The 5152-nt window shown below is 45.3% G+C and overlaps 1 long non-coding RNA gene across 1 annotated transcript; it reads right to left on the bottom strand.

Annotated features, from left to right (window-relative positions):
* Nucleotides 1-1839: 1839 nt before the first annotated feature.
* On the bottom strand, nt 1840-3166 carry LOC310717837. The gene is made up of 2 exons (XR_014530965.1): nt 3066-3166; nt 1840-1960 (listed from the first exon to the last, which is right to left on the bottom strand). It is a non-coding gene; the product is annotated as an uncharacterized lncRNA (long non-coding RNA).
* Nucleotides 3167-5152: the final 1986 nt, after the last annotated feature.

The raw sequence follows: 5152 nt of genomic DNA, 5'->3' as shown, positions 1-5152 counted from the left end.
CTAAAAAGACCAAAGTGAACATGAAGAGAATTTTGGAAATTATTAAAGATGGATGAAAAGAAATCAAGAATCATGAGAATTATATCCACTGACAGCAAGAACAAAAAGAAAGAAATATGAGATAGAGATATGCTGGAAAGAGGACATTAAATCCTGAAAAAGTGAATAAACAAGTGTACCAGTAGACAAGACAAATGAAAATTAACAGAAGAAAAGTAAAAGGATGCACTTCGGGGGGAAAAAACTGGTAGAAGACGATCTCTTTCTTTCATTCATTCATGACAAGAATAAACATGAATCAACTAAAGCAAAATCAAAGAATGATTATGAATATAAGAATAAAGGATGGAAAGAAGGAGAGAAGTCTTCCACAATGAAACATAATGACCCAAACCCAATACAACAATCCAGAAGTTCAGTCCCTACCCCAGTGACCTGATGTGTTCCCAGGAATGGTAGGTGGGGGTGAAGATAAGGAGGACACAGACGAATGAAGCCTCTTCTGAGACAATGTTTTATGATGATCAACTACATTCTATTCATACTTATATGCACATGTGGAGGAACTTAGAAATGGATCACTATCTTGGAACTGGTTGAACCAGCACAAATCAGAAGAATGGTATTTAGTGCTGACTAAATATGACAACTGTCCCAGGCTGTAAAAAAAAGAGAATTCCACGCCCAAACAAAGTGGATCCAGAAAGATGGCAAAGGAATGCTCCAGTTCATTCTTAAACTGCAAGAGGAGATGGACGCTCCAGGGGATGAAATCAGCTGTCAGCTGCATCTTTTTGATGGACACTTCTTCTTCTTTCGGTTTCTCCCATTAGGGGTCGCCACAGCAGATCATCTGTCTCCATACCCCCCTGTCCTCTACATCTGCCTCTTTCAACCCAACTACCTGTATGTCTTCCCTCACCACATCCATAAACCACCTCCTTTGCCTTCCTCTTTTTCTCCTACCTGGAGGCTCCGCCCTCAGCATTCTCCTACCCCATGTTCCTCCTCTGCACATGGCCGAACCCATCTCAATCTCGCCTCCTTCACCATGTCTCCAAAACGTCCTACATGTGCTGTCCCTCTAATAAACTTATTTCTAATCCTGTCCATCCTTGTTACTCCTAATAAAAACCTCAACATCTTCAGCTATGCTACCTCCAGCTTTACCTCCTGTGTTTTACTCAATGCCACAGTCCATACAACATCGCAGGTCTCCCCACAGTCCTATACAATTTTCCGTTCACAGATATCCTTTTATCACAGATCACTCCTGCCACACTTCTCCACCCACTCCACCCTGCTGCATTTTTTTCTATACTTCTCTAACAGACTCTTCATTACTTTGCACTGTTGACCCCAGGTACCTGAACCCCTTAACCTTCACCACCTTTTTTCCCTGCAACTGCACAATTCCACTGTCCTCTCTCTCATTCACACATGTACTCTGTCTCACTCCTACTGACTTTCATTCCCCTTCTCTCCAGCACGTACGTACCTCCACCTCTTCAGGCTCTTCTCAACCTGCTCCCTACTCTCGCCACAAATCACATCAACCACAAACATCATAGTCTATGGAGACTCCTGTCTGACCTCTTCCATCAACCTGTCAATCACCACTGCAAACAGGAAAGGGCTCAGAGCCGATCCTTGATGCAGTCCAACCTCCACCTTGAACCAGTCTGTTGTTCCTACTGCACACTTCACTGCTGTCACACTGCCCTATACATATCCTGCATCACCCTTACATACTTATCATAAGGCATATAAGTGGCAGCCTGTTGCAGCAGCTCCCGTTAAGTTTGTGCTTTTTTTATTTATTTCATAGTGTTCTGGCACTTTGTGTCTTTTTTTTTTTAAGTGTATGCATGTAAATTTGGAAACTGCACAATGGACATAAACAAAGCCACAGAGTTTGCTCTAATTTTCCTGCTTTTTTGGACTTTGTTCACAGTCACGTCTGGAAACTCTGTTCACAGCCATGGTCTTATTGTTTGCACCAGGGATCAGCTGTTAGCATTCCGCAACACGCTGATGCTACTAGGAAAAAAAATGAATATTCCCTATGATTGGAGCTAAGAAGGAGATGACGGGGGAACCGTGCTGGAGCTATGTGTCGGCATTAAAAAAAGAGACGTTACAGACCAACTCTCCCGTCCATCATTATGGGAAATATAAGATCTTTACCCAACAAGATGGACGAGCTAGCGGCTCTTACCCGACATCAGAGGGAATTCCGGTAGTGTAGCATCATGCTGTTCACGGAGTCATGGCTAACCAAGCTAACACCGGATACGACCGTGGCTCTGGATGGATTTAATTTACTGCGTGCTGACAGAATGATGGAGAGCGGTAAGCGAAAGGGAGGTGGACTGGCATTGTTTGTGAATAACAGATGGTGTAAAACTGGACACATCACTATTAAAGAGCAGATCCGCTGTAAGGACATTGAGCTGTTAGCCGCTAGCATGAGACGATACTATCTGCCGAGGGAATTCTCGCATGTTATCGCGATAGATGCGTATATTCCCCCCTCTGCTGTCAGTGAATCGGCATGCAATGTCCTGCATTCTGTTGTTAACAGACTGTTAACACAGAGCCCAAATGCCCTTTTAATTATCTCTGGAGATTTTAATCATTCCCCTCCATCCTCCACTCTGCCCACATTCACCCAGTATGTTTCATGTCACACCAGAGACAATAAAACACTGGATTTATTCTATGCAAACACAAAGGAGGCTTATACATCAGCACCCCTACCCCCCCATGGGAAGATCGGATCACAACCTGGTTCATCTCCTACCTGTGTACAAACCCCTTGTATGCAGGCAACCAGCTACCTCCCACACAGTGACGACATGGTCTGATGAGACCAATGCGGCTCTGAAAGACTGTTTTGAAACTACTATGTAGGAGAAATTGTGCAACCCTCATGGGGAGGATATTTAGAGTTTAACAGACTGTATTACTGACTACATTAACTTCTGTGTGAAGAATACTGTACCCACCAGGACTGTACGGTGTTTTCCCAACAACAAACCGTGGATTAACCCTGATATAAAGACTCTCCTTAAAGAGAAGAAGAGGGCTTTTAAATCGGGAAACAAGGACGAGCTGAAAACTGTCCAGAGAGAACTAAGAAAGAAGATCAGGGAAGGAAAAGCATGCTTACAGGAGAAAGATGGAGGATCAGTTGCAGCGGTCAGAGGTGTGTGGAAGGGGCTCAAGACCATCACTGGTCATAAGGAACCCAGCTCTCAGGCTGAGGGTGACCAGCAGTGGGTAAATGATCTGAATCTATTCTTTACCAGATTTGATCGGCTACCCTCCCCTGCCCCCATCCAGTCCCCCTGCTGCAATCCCCCTTCTCTGCTTCTACAGCAAGCAGCTCCAGCCCCACCTCTCTCTGCACTGCTTTCAGCTCACAGTCATTTCACAACACACCTAACTCCCCGCCCCCTGCCGATTCCCTCCAGTCAACACTCCAACCAATACACACTGCCCCTTACAGAAGCCTAGGTGAGAATGGAGCTCAGGAAGATCAAAGCGAGGAAGGCTGCGGGCCCAGACGGCATCAGCTCCAGGCTACTAAAGAACTGTGCAGACCAGCTGTGCGGCATATTGCTGTACATGTTTGACCTGAGCCTGAAGCTGGGGAAGGTGCCACAGCTTTGGAAAACTTCCTGCGTGTTGCCTGTTCCATAGACGTCGCGCCCAAAAGACTTTGGGGACTACCGACCAGTAGCACTGACCTCCCATCTGATGAAGACAATGGAGAGGCTGGTGCTCACTCATCTCCGACCTCTGGTGAGCCCATCAATGGATCCACTTCAGTTTGCCTACCAACCTGGCATTGGCGTGGAAGACGCAGTCATCTTCATTCTAAATCGGGCTACTTCACACCTGGAAAAGGCTGGGAGCACTGTGAGAGTCATGTTTTTTGACTTCTTTAGTGCTTTTAACAACATCCAACCTGCACTACTGAGGGATAAGATAGTGTACATGGGAGTGAACCATCATCTGTCTGCCTGGATACTGGACTACCTCACAGACCGACCACAGTATGTGAGGACTCGTGACTGTGAGTCTGACATGATTGTCTGCAACATTGGAGCCCCGCAGGGAACGGTTCTAGCCCCGTTTCTCTTCACCATCTACACTGCAGACTTCATGTTTAGCTCAGCAACCTGTCACCTAAAGAAGTTCTCTGATGACTCTGCCATCGTCGGTCTGATCACGAATGATGATGACAGAGAGTACAGAGGACTTATACAGAACTTTGTGGACTGGTGCCAACGGAGCTGCCTCCAGATAAACGCGGTGAAAACCAAAGAACTGGTGGTGGATTTCTGTAGGCGCAAACACACTTCATCATTTCCATTGGTAAACATTCAGGGAAAGGACATTGTGAGAGTGGACTCTTACATATACCTGGGTGTTCACCTAAACAACAAACTGGACTGGACAGACAACACTGAGGCAATTTATAAGAAAGGGCAGAGCAGACTCTTTCTGCTGAGGAGACTAAGATCTTTTGGAGTGCAAGGAGAGCTACTGAAGACCTTTTTTGACTCTGTGGTGGCCTCAGCCATATTCTATGGTGTGGTCTGCTGGGGCAGCAGCATCTCTACTGCAGACAGGAAGAGACTGGACAAGCTGATCAGGAAGGCCAGCTCAGTCCTGAGGATTCCCCTGGACACTGTACAGGAAGTGGGAGAAAGGAGGATGGTAGCAAAACTATCATCATTGCTGCAAAACGCCTCTCACCCCCTGTATGAAACTGTTACCTCGTTAGGCAGCTCCTTCAGTGACAGACTGTTACATCCTAAGTGTCTGAAGGAGCGTTATAGAAGGTCTTTTCTCCCTGCTGCTATTAGACTTTACAATCAAAGCTGCTCCCAGTGAACCATTAACCATAATACACACTGTTATTACTATTCAATGGTGTAATAGTTACTGTTATTACTGTTTTACTGTGTAAAATACTACCTGTGTGCAATATCACTTGCAATACGTGCAATATTACCTGTAATACGTGCAATACCACCTGTGTGCAATACTACCTGCAATACGTACTTTTTCCTCATTTGTATTTATACATTATGTTGTGTATATACTTGTATACTATAGTATGTCTATTGTCTAGTCTTTT

Source organism: Silurus aristotelis (assembly GCF_946808225.1).
Source record: "Silurus aristotelis genome assembly, chromosome: 22".
Taxonomy (NCBI): Eukaryota; Metazoa; Chordata; class Actinopteri; order Siluriformes; family Siluridae; genus Silurus; species Silurus aristotelis.
Note: the sequence above shows the minus strand (reverse complement) of the source record. Positions and strands in the feature narration are given on the sequence as shown.